We start from the raw sequence: 16166 nt of genomic DNA, 5'->3' as shown, positions 1-16166 counted from the left end.
CGTGGGCCTAACGAAGCCCACCCGAGGGCTGGGTTCAGCCCACTGCACCTCCGGTGTTCAGCCTCTGCCTGGCCAACTGCAGAAGTCTGACAAGGAACAGATCACAGCCTGATCCTGAGTAAAGACCTGAGGGTCAGGATGGTGGCCAGAGCCCAGCGCCAGCAGCTCCGACGGACTGTAGAGAAGGTTCCTGTAATCAGGTCCCCCTCCCTCCTCCACTCCAGGGGCCGCCCCCTCCCGCCCGCCTGCTCCAGCTGGCTGTGGGTTGGAAGGGGGCCTGGGCGGGACTGAGGTCTCTTTTCTCACATGGGACACAGCTGTGGATGTGTTTGCCAAGCAGATCCTAATTTCCCTCTCCTGTCTGCCGTGTCCCTATAATCTGGGGAAGGAGGTGACTTTCTGTGCCCCTGGTCACCCCCCAAAGCCCTGTGTTCACAGCTCTGCCCCACCCAACATGCTCCAAGCTAAATGCTCCCACAAACATCACTTTGAATCTTACCATATCCCTTTATGATCAGTTTTCAGATGAGGAAACTGAGGCTCAGGGAGGGAAAACAACTGGCCCAGGGCCCTACAACGGGCATGAAGAGGCGCTAGACCCACGTGTTCGACCACGGGGGGCCTCGCCCCATCCGTTCCGGCTAGAACCCAGCCCATCCTCCAAGGTTCCGCCCCGGGGCTTCCTCCTGGTTCATCTAACTAGTGGCCAGACCCTGGGCCAGGTGCTGGATGCTCAGCAATGAACGCGTAGGGTTTGTCTCAGGAGCTCCTGGAGTGTTTGTTGAATGAATATTTCACCTACTCCCCTGGGAATCTCATTTTCCCCAGAGTCATGGACCCCAGTCCACATCCGATCTGTGTGTCTCAGCCCTGACATCTCATTTCTCTAGCCACATGTCTGCACGTTTCCCAAATGCCTCCTCCTGGATGGGCCTCAGGCATCCTCCAAGTCAATGCACCTGGAGGGAACTCAGCAGCTTATCCCCTAAACTGCTCCTCTGCCTCCTTTTCCCTTCCCATAGAAGGCCCCACCATCTACAGATGGCTAAAGCCGGAAGTCCAAGCATCATTTCTTATGCCTTCCCCTCCACATCTTCAATCCGATTGGTCATCAAGGCCAAGGAGTCTTGTCTGCAATGTCTGCCTCGCGCTCCCACGCCAGGTGACTGCACTGGCCTCGCACTAGTTGCCCTGGATTAGCTCCCTCATCTCCAAATCCAGCTTTCCATAGCAGCTGGGTGACATGTACGATTTCCTGCAGCTATCAGATGTAGCTCACCTTTAGAAGGAAGCCCGAACACCTTGGCCAGCCTTCAAACCCCATGTGGTCCAGCAGCCTCTGCCCTGTGCCCTATCCTGAGCTACTCTAAGTTCTCCAATATGCTGTCTTTTCTCTCACCTCTGAGCCTTTGCACAGGCATTCCTTCTGCCTGGAGTAGTCTTCCCTCCCCCACCCTTCCCGCTGGTCTGACTACTGCACGAACGTCCTTCAGGACTCTACTTCAGTGTCATGATCTTTATAAACCCTCCCTGACCTCCTAAGTCCAGTCGAGCTGTCCCTGGGGTCTTACAGCCCCTTGTGTGTAAGTCAGGCTATAGCTGAAAGACCCAGAAACCCCTCCAGGTGTTTTAAACTGAAAGAATTGAACTCAGGGAGCCAGGCACACGCATAATCAATAGAAGGGCTGGGACACTCTGGAACAACATGCCAGGGCTGGTCCATGAAGGGAGCTGCCACCTCAGCCGGTCAGGATGGTGGGGAACTGTCAGCTTTGAGAATGCACCCCCACAGTAGCGATCCAGAGATTAGAAGGCCACCACCACCACTCTAGACTGCCCCCCCGCCACCTCTCAAACTTGTAACCAGGCATGGCATGTTGCTGCAAGAAAACGCAGGCCATGACCATATTCGTCAGCAGAGTGAGAGCCAAGGCAAAACCAAGTCATCCTCCACTTTCTGACTCTTACGGGAAGACATCTGATTGGCAGGACCTAAGGAATGTACAGAACCCTAGTTGCAAAGGAGGCTGGGAAATGTAACTTGAAGTCTTCCAGTCTCTGCAGCCTCCAACTAGAAAAGGACATTAATGTAAATGGATGCTGAATATCGATGGACTCTAAATGGGATGTCTCAGGATTCCCCACCAAAGCCCCAGCTAGCCTTTGTTGACTGTAACCTCTGTTTATTTGTCTGTCTTTCCTACCAGACTGTGAGCCCTTCAAGGAACAGGATGGCGCCGTAGGAATCTTCTTACCGGCATTCAGAAAAGTAACAGAAATGCTGTCCAATGAACAAACAAATACACAAGTGCCCCATCCATTGGGATACCCTCCGGTCCCATCTCAGCTGCCTTCGTCCCTCTGGGCCTGAGTTCCTCTCCAAGGTCAGAGCTTGAGAAATGGAAAGAAACTAATTGTGCTTTTCACCAAGGGTCTGTAGGTGACTACAAGGCTCGATGACCACAACTCTCTTAAAATTGGCGTCTATGTGCAATTTCTGAAGATACAGTTCATTGCTTTGAAAAACTTGATAAACTGCTGCAACAGGAAGGGATGCAGGGATCTTTCCGCCATCCTGACCTCGATTCAGACCTTCTGACATTGCATATGCATTCGCTCGAGCACCCATCCACTCACTACACGTTCACCCACTCTCCTATCCACTCATTCATCCATTCATCCACGCATCATGCATCCATCCATTCTCCCACTCACCCACCCACTCATTAATCCACCATTCATTCTTCCATCCATCCATTGACCCATCCATCCACTTTCCCATCTATCTATCCATCCAACCATCCATCAATCTGCACATCCATTCATTCATGGAATCACCAATCTATCTATCCATTTATCCCTTTATGTATTTATTCACCTAGCCATCTATTATATATTTATTTTCTCATTTAATTATATGTTTATATATTGATTCACCTGTCAATAATTCACAGTATTCAGCCATGAAATCATCCACACCACCCATCTCATAATTTATCATCCAGTTATTTATTCAACCTTCCATCCATTAGCCATCTATCCATTTATTTGCTAATTTTTTACTCATCTATCCATCCATCCATCCATCCATCCATCCATTCATCCATCCATCCATCCATCCATCCATCCATCCATCCATCCATCCATCTATCCATCCATTAACTCAATTCTTCATTATTTTGTTCATTGATTAATCTCTTCTTTCATTTATCTATCTCTTTATCCATTTCATCTATCCATAAACAGTTCCTTCATCCATCCACCCATGTACCCAGCCATTAAATCATCCATTTAACCATCCACCCTCCATCAAATTATCACTCATCCTTCCACCCATTAAATTCTCCATCCATTCATTCTGTTCCCTGTACCAAGACCAAGAGATGAATCACAGCTGGTTCCTCCCTTAAGAAGCTCACAGTCTAGTGACAAGAACGGATAGTTACAATTCAAGGTGGATAATATTAAGAAAGAGGTCAAAGAAAGCTCCGGACAGGTGCCTTCACAAGAGGGGACCTAGATCCATCTGGTCATTCAGAGAAGACTCCTTGGAGGAAGTGGCATCCAAACCAAGATTCATAAAGATAGGAAAACAGTGGGCATGAAAGACAGAAAAACAAAGGACAGATTCCCTTAGACATCTCAGAAAGTGACTCACAGACTACCCATTCGCTGAGCTTGTTAAGACATTAAAGGCTCTGAAAAGTCCTGTACGAATATTAACAGTGTTAAACACAGTAATTCCCAAACTCATGGACCATGGAACCCTTTTCCCTGTCTCCCTCCTATTAACATCCCAGAGAATTTGTGTCCTTCCGAACCCCATTTGGAAAATGCTAGTCTGGTCCAAACTCCCTGTTTCCATGCACAGGAAAATGAAGTTCCACAAAACGGTCTCCGCCCTAAAAAACGTTTCCGTCAAGAAGTAAGAGGCAACATAGTACATGCCCAGGACTCCTTTTTTTTAACCCCTAGAGCTGAGCGCAGTGCCTGGTATGCGGTTAAGTGTTCAATAAGCATTTGTCAAAAGAGTGTTGTTATTGTGGAGTCACTCCAAAACGAGCCCTGGTTCTTAAGCCCTCCCCATTCCCGTGGCCCCAACGTGACCTCAGCCAGCCCCACAGCTCCAGGCCTCTGTTTTCCAGTCTGGGAAATGGGCAATGAGATCATCTCGGCAGGACCGATGCAAGAAGCGCATGCTTACAGTCGGCTTTTTTTTCAGGCTCTGTACTGGGATGTAACTCTGTCCGCTCCTGCCACTTTCTCACTCCAGCTAGTGGAATCTCCAGCCAGCAAGGAAGCTCTGGAGGCCTCCGGGCCTCGCTGAGCCTTCTCGGCTGAGGCTAGTACCTGGAAACCGCCTGAGTAATCCTCATGATAACCCTGCCCAGCCCGATGGGGCATGAACTGGAAATTCCCTATATGATTCGCTAATTAAATTTCTCCCTCCTCGTCCTCCTTTTATGGGACCTCCTGCTCTCCCTTACTCAGTCAGCTCTGCGCCTCCAGAAACTGCTGCAAAGGTGTCCGACTGGTTTGGAGAGGATGGGGCGGCCACTCCCCCTTCCCACCGCCCACCTGCCCTCCCACAGCCACAGCCGAAGCGCAGACCCTGCAGCCTGTCGGGAGGCGTGAGCTGTGCAGCTCTAGAACACGGAGCCGGATGCCCACGCCAGATAAAGGGGCCACTAAGCACCTCCTCGGCCCAAACCCAACCCTTGTGCAATGCAGATCTTTGTTCCAAGGAGACAGCCACAGGGATGAGCGGATATGCTTATCTGATGGGGCCACAAGGCGTCCAGATCATTCCAGGGCTGTTTTTTTAATCGGTCTTTGGGCTCCTCTCTGCCATGCAACTGTGTCTCCTCTTCTCCCACGTGGACACATCCTCACCTTCCTTCCAGCCAGTCAGTCAGTCAACACTTATCAGGTACTTCCTGTGTGCCAAGCACTGAGCTGGGTGCTAGGAACACAGAGATAAACAAGACAAAGTCCTGGCCCCAGTGAGTTCACAGTCTGATAGGGAGGGGGGCAGATACCTAAAAAGATAATGGTCACAATAAAATGGATGAATCTCAAAATCATTATGCTGAGGGAAAAAAAACCAACAAAGAAGACTATGCTATATGATTCCACTTACAGAAAATTCTAGAGAACGCAGATGGATCTACAGCAACAGGAAACTGATGGACAGCTGCCTGCTGATGGGAGTGTGGAGGTGGGGGCTGGAGGGATGAATGACAAAAAGGCACAAGGAAACTTTTGGAGGTGATGGATATGTTTACCATCTTGGTTGGGCTCGTGGCTTCATGAGTACAGACATATGTCAAAACTCATCAAAGTGTACACTAGAGTATGTGCCAATTATCATGTATCTGTTATGCCTCAATAAAGCTGTTAAGAAAAAAGAGAGATAATTGTGAGGCAGCGTGATCAGTGCAGCAACAGGGAAACTCAGGAAAAGCATAGGAGAAGGATTGGGAGGGTAGTCATGGAAGGCTTCCTGGAGAAGGAGACTATTGAGCAAAGTTTTGAAGATGAGCTACATAGGAAACAAGAAAAGAGAGTGGTGTTAAGTTGCAGGTGGCTGAGTTCAAATCCTAACTCCTCTGCTTACGAGCTATGTGGCTTTTGGCTTTGGGCAAGAGACTCAACCTCTCTAAAATTCAGTTTCTACATCTGTAGAATGGATCCCAGACTAGTATTTATCTCATAGGGTTGGTGAGATTTAAATTATGGAAAGCACTTGGCCTGGCATCCAGTGGTTACAGCATCTATAAAAGCCCTGAGGCAAGAAGGGACAGCGATCTGAACAGTGAGGCAGTCCGAATGATATCATCAGAGAGAGGGAGGGAGAGGCCTCAGAAGCCAGGGCTGAGGGATGTCTGCCTGGGCCACAGGGAAGGTTATAGCTGTCTCCTGAGGAGTGGGCAGCCCAGGAAAGGCTGGAAGCAGGGGAGTTTCATCATCAAGACTGTCCTTTTATTGATGTCATTCTACTGACCACTTTTCTAAATTTACAATTGAGAAATGGGCTTGAACAAGGAAGGATTAGGCCAAGGTCCCGTGGAATGACAGAGCTTAAAGAGAAATGGCCTCTCATACATCCAAAACCCACTACAACCCTGTAAGCAGATGAAGACCTGTCAGCTGGGGCAGCTCACATGCCTCCAGTGATGGGGAACTCACTGTCTCAACGGTTGGACAGTTCTTCCTACAGGGCCCAATTAAAAGAGGCCTCCCAAATTGGCCTCAGCTCTTCCCTTTGGCCCTGCCCAGACATCAAGTACTTCCCTGGCCAGAGTCACACTGAGAGAGCTCAGTCAATACGGGAGGAAGTGGAAAGAAGTTTGAGTTGTGACAGAAACTTCCTGGGTACTGCCATGAGGCCCTGGGACATATACTTTTCTTCTCTGGGCTTTAGTCTCCCAGTTTGTAAATGAGATGCTCATTGTTCTACAGTCTCCTTCCAGTTCTCAGAAGCAGATGTGGCAATGCTGGGGGCTGAGACAAGCACATGGGTTCACCAGTCCTACCTATCCACTCTCATCTGGGGGGCCAGGGTCGACCTCAGGGCAGGCGGGCCGGGCCCTGTCTAGGGATAAAGGCAGGCGCCCCAGGGTGCAGCCAGCTTAATAACAGGCTCCAGGATCCAGGGGTTTGAACCCGAGAGAATAGGTTCAAACATAAATTGAGCAGCCCACGTTCCTGTCTGTAGCTATGAAAGCCGATGGTTCCCACACCCAGCGGGCCTGGCCCCTACTTTCTTCAAACCCATTCATCCTGGTGAGGGGAGCTGGGCATCTGTGTGCCCACCATGTGCCAAGTTTCTCATTGCACTCAGAATAAGATCCACACTGCTGACCCTGGCCCATGGGGTCTGGTCCTGCCCACATCTGACCTCACCTCCTACCCCCTATCTCCTTCACTCCTCTACCCAGGGCCTTCCTGATGCCCCACAAACAAGCTGGTGCTGCCTCAAGGCCTTTGCACTTGCTAGTCCTCCTGACCAGAACTCTCTTCCTACAGATGTTGCCATGGTGGCTCATCCTTCAGGCCTCAGCTCCAAGGTCATCTTCTCGGAGAGGCTCTCCTTTTTGACTCCATCCTGTTGCTCTCTCTCGTCATCTTGCCTTATTTTCTTCTACCTAAGGCTTTACTGGGATGTCTCACCCCACTGGTTTCACATCTGCCTCTCCCTGGATTTGGAGCTTTAGACAGAAAATGTACGGCCGACCCGGCACTGAGTCTGACATCGCGAGGCCCAGGCTAGACACAGCCTGGGCCCTACCAATTAGTATAGGTTAAATGAAGAAGTTAAAATGGATGTTGAGGATTTCGAACCCACTCTGGGGGCTGTCGATGCTTCATCTACATAAATTCTTTACCTGCACACAAACAGGACGAAGGGACACCTAGACTGGTGTACATATTCACTGCATCCCTGTGTATACCTGCATACGTGTAGACACACCACCACCACCAGGGGCCCAGCACCCCGTCCTCCACACCAGCCCTCGGCACCCAAACTTCTCAACTTTCCCTCCTTTTACCAGTCGCCAGCTGGCCCAGTGCCAGCTCCTCTCTCCCCGCCCGCCTGCCTGCCCTGGGCACCAGCCTCATAAAGGATGAGGAAGGGCCTGAGGTGAGCTGGCTGGGTGCCATGTGAACAAGGCCCCTGGGGCCCTCGCCTCCCCCTGCACTGCCAGACACCTGTGTAATGAGTGTCATTACTGGGGACCTGCCAGACAGGCCCTGGCTTGCCCCAGCCACCCAGGCTGCAAACCATGCTGGCGACAGGGTTCAGGGAACATGGTGGGCAAGATGGTCGTGGGGACGTCTCTACCCTCCCCAGCCACACAGCTCAGCCCTGGGTTTCTGAATCTGCAAAGATGGCTCCCATTCACGCCAACTCCCAAACTCCAGGCCCCTATCCTAGTCCAAGCTGGGCTCAAGTGACAAAGAAGGAGAAATATATATTGAGTACCTACTCTATGTTCACTTGGTACTAAGAGCTGGTATTGTCACTCCTCACTTCAGACACCATCTCGTCCACTCACCCACATCTGATTGCTTATTGTCTATTCCCCCATTTGAGCACAAGCATGGAAAACATTTATTGAGCACCTACTGTGTACCAGACTCTGTGCTAGAAACATTACGTGTATTAACTCATACGTCCTTATGAGGGCAGGTAGTATAATTATTCCATTTTACACATAAGGCTCAGAGAAGTAAAGCAAGTTGCCCAAAGTCACATAGTCAATAAGTGGAAGGCCTGGAGCACACCCAGGCCATCTGGCTCCAGAGTCCATGTTCTTAACTGCTCACTACTCCATACCACCTCTTCCGTCAGAGCAGGGGTTTCTGTCACTGCCGTGTTCCCAGCACCCAGTCTACTGCCTAGCACATAGTAGGTGCTCCAAATATGTATGAGTGAATGAAAGAATGATGTCACTGAGTCTGACAATACCTTTCCTGGTGGTATCTGCAGATGAGAAAACCAAGGCTCAGGCTCAGGGAGGTGAAGTGACTTGCCCTGGGTCACACAGTGAAGACATCGCAGCACTGAGATTTGAACCTTGAGTGTCTTTTGTAAAAGGCCCTGACCCCTCTCCAGGCTGCCCCCACTTCTGGACCATGGAGGGTGAACATGTACCTGTCTTGGTGTCCCCAAGGTCCAGCCGGGGCCTGGCACACAAGTAGGCCTTCAGAATAAAATTCCAGCTTCTCTCTTTGGCCCCAAGGCCAACCTCTCCCCTCTCCGGACTCCTGAGCAATGATGGATTTCCCAAACACACCCGACTCTCACCTCAGGGCCTCCCTGTATGCTGTTCCCTCTACCAGGAGCACTCTTCCAGCACCTCTGCCTCAGCCTCAGCTTAGAGGGCATCCCCTCTGACCCATGAGCCATCTACTCCTCAGCCCATGTCCCTACTTCCCTCTGTTTAGGGGCTGTTGTCCTAAACTGGCTGTCCAGCCACTGTGGTTTCATCCCACCCTGCCATTGACCTTCTGGGTAAACCTGGCCTGGGCCATAGGGAGCTCATCTGTCAGGTAGAAATTTTGAATGTCATAGTAAGTGAAGGTTTGTCCATCAGATTGAGTCACATCAGTCCCCTCCCTACTCAGTTCCTACTAGTGGCTCTCAGCCCACTAACCCCTACCTGATCTGACCCCTGCTGACCTCTCCAGCATCATCTCCTGTCACTTTCCCCTCCCTTACCCACCTCCAGGCACCTAGCCTCCTTGCATTTCCTGGAACACTCCAAGTGCAAACCCACACCAGGGTCTTGGCCCTTGCTGTTCCCCCAGTGCTGGAAATCCCTTCCTCCAGGGTCCGTTCCTTCTCCTCCTTCAGATGTCTCTCCAGGTCACCTCCTCCAAGAAGCCCTCTCTGACCTATACAGCTCCACGACACCCCTGTGTATTTCTGTCATGATGCTTCTCCCTGGCTGAAATTATCTATTCATGTGTTTGCTCACTGGTCTTCTGTCTCCTCCATAAGAAAGCAGGCAGAAACCTTGTCGGTGCTGTCTCCCCTGGCGTATGGAATACTCCAGCAGGTTGCAGAATAAAGGGAAGATCATCAAAGTCCTGCCCTGCCCCTGCCCACGCCCAGCCCCCAACCCAAAGTTCAGGGGCTGGGAACTAGGAGGCCCCACTCCTGCTGCCAGCGGGGGCCCCCCTCTGAGCCCCAGAGCCTGTCTGGTTCCCAGCCCCATAAAAGACACCGCCCTCACTTTGCCCTTGGGCAGCAAAGGGCGAAGGAGGCAGGTGTGGGGCCCAGAGGCTGACCCCAACCCGGCTTCAGAGAACTGGGCTAGGAGAAGATGCAAACTATGAATGTCAGTGCTCACGGTTCCCTGTCTGTTTAAACACCACTCTGCAAGGTCAGGATCACCACAGTCACCCTTTATCAGTGAAGAAACTGAGGCACAGTGGGGTGCAGCCATGTGCCCCAGGCCAAGCAGCCAGAGAAAGTCACAGTCAGGATTTGAACCCAGCTCTGCTTGACTCCAAAGCCTATGTGAGCTCGTCAGCCCGCAGATACCACGTGAGTGCTATAGCTATGTGCCAGGCACTGCTTCAGAGCACAGGTCCCAGAGGCAGACGCGTACTAAGACCTGAAGCGGGGTACTCAGTCTCTCTATGCCTCGGTTTCCCCGGCTGTGAGAAAGACTACATGGCCCCTCCCTCATCCAGCTGTCGAGGGAATGAAAGGGGACCTTCTGAGGCTGAATAGAGCTGCGTGGATTTAGCGCTTCCCCGCACTGCTGCGTGCCCTTGTTCCCCGTCTCTGGGCCTCAGTTTCCCCATCTGGCATACACTAGTTCTAGGGTTGTTGCAAAACTAGGATGTTTGCCCAGGGCCTCACATACAGTAAGTGCCTAATAAACACTCACTGTTATTTACCCGAGTCCTCTGGGCCTCACGTTCCCCATCTGTAACCCCAGAGAGCAGCCTCAATCACCAAGACCTCTTCTAGGTCACTGGAGCAAAGGTCCAGGGGTCCCAGGGTGGCCCTGGCAGAATGAGAAAGTCCTGGGGGTAGTGGAGGGTAGCAGAGCGGCCGGGATCAGGAAGCGTCAGGAGGCTGGGGTGACTCACTGGCCAGTCAGGCTGGGGGTGCTGGGCCAAGGCCCCCCACGCGCCCCTCTGGGCCCTGCCTTGTGCCCAGAAGTGCTGTGTCATGCTCTGTCATGTGGCTCCGGGTCATTAATACCCGAGTTCTGGGAAGCTTGGGCCGAGTTCCCGGAAGGGGTCAGCCAGTTCAGTAAACAGATTGGCTGGTTGGTCGTCACAGCTGAGCCGGGCGGGCCTGCAGCTCGAGAGGCAGAAGCTGGGGACTGGTGGCCAACGGAGACACAGGAACCGCCCCCATCCCTGTGTGGGACTGGCATCTCCTAGGGCAGCCTGACCCAGGCTCTGCAGATGAAAGAGGAAACTGAGGCACAGAGCAGGCAAGGCACTTTCAAGAGGTCACACGACAGGTCCAGAGTTCAAACCCAGAATTCTGGACTCACCATCCAGTGCTCTCAGCATCTCTGACCGATGGGCAGGAGGCTGCATCCTCCTCACCTCCAAATCCTAACCTAGGCTCTGAGGTCAGTTTGTCGGATGAAGGAAGAAACAAGTGGAAGGCAATTTGGGAAGGATACAGTGGGCCTTCCTGTGGGAGATCCTATAATAATAATAACACCTTCTAGCATTTCTTGAGCATCTACTATATGCCCTTAGGCAAAATCAGTGCTACTTAGGCACTGTTCTAAGTGCCTTACATTAATTGACTCATTTCATATGCAGCCACCACGACACAAATAATCACAGCCGCAATTTTTAAAACACCTACTAAATGCGAGGCACTGAACGGGGCGATTGATATGCACCACCTCTGATCCTCACATGGACCCTATCAGGTGGGCTGTGTCCTCGCCCCCATTTATCAGATGAGGAGACAGCGGCCTGGGAAGGCAAGCACCTGTGTCATTTGTTGGAAGGAGAGTGGGCTCGAGTCCAGTGGACCTGGAAATTCAAACCTTGGCTTTGCCCCTTCCCACTCAACCTCTCAGAGGCTCAGTTTACCCCTCTGACGAATGGGGAGGATTGTGGTACTTGGGTCCCAGGAAGCCAGACCTGGTGGGAGCACATGAGCGTCGGTCAGTACAGAGCAGTGGCTGGAGCATGGACTTTGGGCTCGGGCAGGTCTGCCTTCTGATCCCGCTCTGCCGCTTCCTGGCCATGACCTCAGGCATGTCGCTTCACCTCTCTGGGCCTCCGCATCCTCTGTGAAATAGGTGTCTTAATAACACCTCCCTCATGCACGTGAGCGGACACTCAGAAGCCCTCCACGCAGGGCTGGGCACTGTGTAGGCACTCAGCACAGGTGACCTGATCTTAGATGTCACCTAAAATGACTCCGCTGGGATGAGGGGAAGGGCTCTAGGCCATGGACAGAAGGACGAGACATCCACATTCTTTGCTGCCCTCCTGCACCCACAAGCAACCTGAACGGAGGAGGTCAGCTCTCCATTCTTCCCACTCCGTGCTCTCGGGCCGGGCCGAGAGCCTGACGGGCCTCATCTTTTCTCTTTGGTTCTTGCAGTGCCCACCACCATTATTGGCCCCAGCCCCAAACTCTCATCTCATTATTCCCAGCTTCACACTTTCAAATACACGGGGTCCTCCGCCTGGCAGGCATTCATTCACCCTAACCCATCTGCCTGGTCTATATTTCACCCATCCTGGGCCACTCAGAGTCAAATCCACCTCCTCCAGGGTGCCTGCCCTGACCCCTCCCCCCGAAAGCGAACTCTCCCAGACTCTTTAAACCTCACTTACCCCTTGCTATCATTACACATCAGCTATTTTTGCACATGTCACCTCAAATTTTGGCTGCTGTGAGGTGGAAAATTTGCAAGGGAGATTTGAAAAAAAAAAAAAAATTGTATTGCCTCTAAAGTACTTAAAGAAACCTGCTAAATTGAAACTAATAAATCTTTCGTTAATCCATTAATACGATTCAGTATTAAATTTCTAATGTAGTGTTTATGAAAATTTTCAAAATTTTTCAAACTCTCATTTGAAAACAATCTGCAAACGAGAACGTTCCTCATTGGGCAAATACTCCCTGGTGTATACGGGGATTGCCAAGAACCCAAAGTCAGTGGTAAAATAAATGAGCCGCTTGTTGTCAAACAATTTCGGAAGTGAAAGTATTAATATCATTAAAGTTCTTTTGTGATTTTTCCGGCCCTGCTTTGGGTCCAGCCTCTTCGCTGATTTCCCAGCACCTCCCTCCCCTGCCCCCATTATCATGTCTCTGTCTCCTCTCTCCTGGCTCCATCTCTTCCTATCTCCGTCCGCCTCGAAAACAGCCTTCCATACTCCCACCTCCGCACCCCTGCCCACACTCCCGCACCTCCAGAAATGCCCTCTCCTCTTTTCTGACAGAATCTGAGCCTTCTTCAGAGCCGAGTCCAAGCTCGACCTCCCTTGCAGCGCCATGCCCCACTCAGACCCAGGAGAATGTGCCCCTCTCTGGGGCAGCTATACTTCTGACTCTTGGGGACCCTTCCCACCTGCAGAATGAGAAAGATGCAGTGGAACGGGTGTCAAACTCAGGGCCCTCGCGCTGAATCTGGCCTGAATATTTATAGATTTGCCCCCACATTTAAAAATCAATCCAGATTTACAGCTTCTCATAAAAATTTTTTTAAAAAATGGAAGTCCTGGCCATCCTGCATAGTGACATTGGGCTGAAACTGAGTAGTGTCCACCCTTCAGATGGGCCTGCCCCTCTCAACAGCCACGTCACCATGCATGCTGCTCACCTGGCCCCGGAAGCACCTGAGTTTGCAATCCTTACACTGGAGCTGAGGTCCTGAGGCTTCCTTCCGTCTCAGAACCCCTTCTAGAAACATCTTAGGCAGAATCTCCTGAGCTGGGTGAAGTGAGGAACCCCTGTCCACTTGTTCCTGTCCTCACCCCTAGAAGAGATACCCTTGTAGTTAAGGTCAATCCTCTGGTTGTTTACATTCTTTGAAGCACAGTTTGAAAAACTCAGCATCACCTAGAGCTAGGCTGTGACAATACCAGGTTCTGGGCCCTGCCCCAGATCTACCCAGTTGGCATCGGGAAGGAGATGCCTCCTGAATGGCCCCCCAACCAGCTCCCACTCTCAGTAAAAGAGAGCACTTTCCCCCCCACCCCCCTCCACCCCCGACTCAGGCCAAAGCCCTGGAGTCATTTTCAACTCATCATTCTCTTTTTCTCTTTCTCTTTCCGGGTGCAATCCAGACAATCCTGCTGAGTTCACCTTCAAAAGAGATCCAGAACCCAACCACTTCTCCGATCCCCACTCCCTCTCATACTCAGTGAGAGGGATCCTTTTAGATCAGTAGCTCCCAACTGGGGGTTTCGTACCCCAGGGCACAGTTAGCAATGTCTGAAGACATTTTTAATTGTCACATTGGGTAAGGGGATGGGTGCCACTGACTTCCAGTGGGGAAGAGGCCAGAGATGCTGCTCAATCCTCTCCAATGCACAAGAAGGCACACTGCCTGGTCACCACCGACAACAGAGAGTCATCTGGCCCAAATGTGGATAGTGCTGAGGTTGAGAAACCTAATGCTCAAACCAAAGTCAGACCCTGTCCCTCCTGTGCTCAGAATTCAGGGGTTCTTACCTTCCTTGCAATAAAATCTGAACTCCTCTTCCCATGGTCCACAGGCCCTGCTGGCCTCTCTGACCTCGTCTTCCCACACATTCTCCCTGCTTACTCAGCCAGATTGCTCTCCTTATCTTTCCCCAACAATGCAAAAATTTTTCCCACCTCAGGGTATTTGCATCTGCTAGTCCCACCATCTGGAACTTCCTGCTCCAGACATCGGAGGCCCCCTCACTTTTCTCTGGCCTTCTGTACCTTCTGTGACAGCCCATATCACATTTCAACCCCCACAGTCCTCACCCTCCTTTACCACTGGTTTCACTATCAGACATACTCCTTCTTTGACTCATTTGTTCTTTGACTGTCTTCCCTGCTGAAACAAAAGTGCCATGAAGGCAGGGAGTTCATCCAAGTTGTTCACCGCTGTCTCCTCAGTGCTTGGGACATAATAGATGCTCAATAAATATTTACTGAGTGAGTGTGTGGCTTGGTCCAGCAGGCCTCCTGCGTTAAAATTTTAGAATTGCAAGGGCCTGGTTGATCGAGAACCAGTGATTCTTTGACCTGGAGGGAATAATCGTACAGTTCTAGGACTCCATGGTCTTAAGCATCCAGTGAGCTTCCATTTCAGGCTGGAACGCTACTGAAGGGTCACCCTGGTCCTGGCTTGGAGAAAGACCAAAGGGCTAGAGAGAGGGGGAGGCAGGGGCTGGACCAGGAGCTTGGGAGGCCTCAAGTCGTGGTGGTAGGTGATCAGCCCTAGCTTTGGAGGCTCTGGTACCCCTCACAGAACAAGAGCTGTGCCTGGGGTGGGAGGGAGGGGACTTCTGGAGACCTCAGGTGGAAGATTGGAAGATTAAGGTAGACAATTTGGTCTAGGAAAAAGCCATACAAAGTGAATTCACCAGGAACCAGGGCAAAACTTCAAAATAAAGATTGATCTTTGAGAAACTTAACTAGGACTCTATCTGGCAAAGTGAAAATAAACTGATTTTCTCTTTGACCTAACACATTTATCATATAATTACACAAATTCTTAGAATGAACGAAATGAAGCGAGTATTGATATATTTAAATATATTAAAACGAAATTGCATGAGAGCACAGTGCAATGTCCTTTTCACGGCTTTTGACCAACCTAACGTAATCATGAACAGAGTCATTTCTGCAAAATTATTCAGTCTGCACCGAGGCCACCACTGGGCCCTCGTCACTGTCCCCAGAACTGGCCTGCCCCCACAGCCTCTAAAAAAGTAGACAAAACTGTGGTCCTGCCCACCCCAGAATGGACTCCTCAGCACCCTACTCCCCATCATTTCCAACTTCTGATTCATAAAACTGGCACCGATGGGGTACGCTGGTCACGTGGCCACACCCAAGCTTTCGAGGAGCAGCCATCGGTCCTCCTTCCCCTGGCTGGAGCCCTATCTTCTCCCCCAGCCTCCACTCCCCAGCTCCTCACTGGCTTCTACAGCCCCTTTCCTGACCCCACGAGGGGCCAGCCCAACACCCCCAGTTTTTGAATGACTGAAGAATTACTGTGCCCCATTTTAGAAACAAATAACAAACCAGGAAACATATTTTTCTTATTTTTAACAATTAAGTGGACAAGGCCATTGTCGTCCCGAGCTCACTGTCGATGGGAGAAATGACTGAAAGGGTGACCCCGAGCCAGGGACACTCTCACTTTCACGGAAGGATGAGAACAATGAGGTGAGGAAGAGGGGAGGTGTCCCAGGCAGAGGAAACTGCTCAGGCAAAGGTATGGAGGGCAGGAGAACGCCAGACCCAGCTGGAACACGGGCAGGGCCGGCTCTTCTAGAACCTTCTAAACCAGAGGTGGTCACAGAGTTTGTTGTTTTTGACGCATCGGACAACAGTTAAAAATTAGGACTTAAAAAAAAAATTAGGACTTTCCACATACAACCTCAGATTTCTGGCTCGTCTTGGTAAATTGAAAGATCTGGGCCGCGTGCCGACTAAGAGGCGGCGGTCC

General features: G+C 51.1%; 1 long non-coding RNA gene across 1 annotated transcript in view; it reads right to left on the bottom strand.

Moving 5' to 3' along the window:
- The window catches only part of LOC107196366, an 87345-nt gene extending 72977 nt beyond the window's left edge, over positions 1–14368 (bottom strand). The window contains exon 1 of the long non-coding RNA XR_001517767.2: positions 14189–14368. This is a non-coding gene — a long non-coding RNA (uncharacterized LOC107196366). The remainder of the gene's footprint in view (positions 1–14188) is intronic.
- Positions 14369–16166: the final 1798 nt, after the last annotated feature.

This window comes from Pteropus alecto, unplaced genomic scaffold (genome assembly GCF_000325575.1).
Source record: "Pteropus alecto unplaced genomic scaffold, ASM32557v1 scaffold45, whole genome shotgun sequence".
NCBI classification, from domain to species: Eukaryota; Metazoa; Chordata; class Mammalia; order Chiroptera; family Pteropodidae; genus Pteropus; species Pteropus alecto.
The sequence above is the reverse complement of the archived record's forward strand: the minus strand, read 5'-3'. Positions and strand labels throughout refer to the sequence as shown.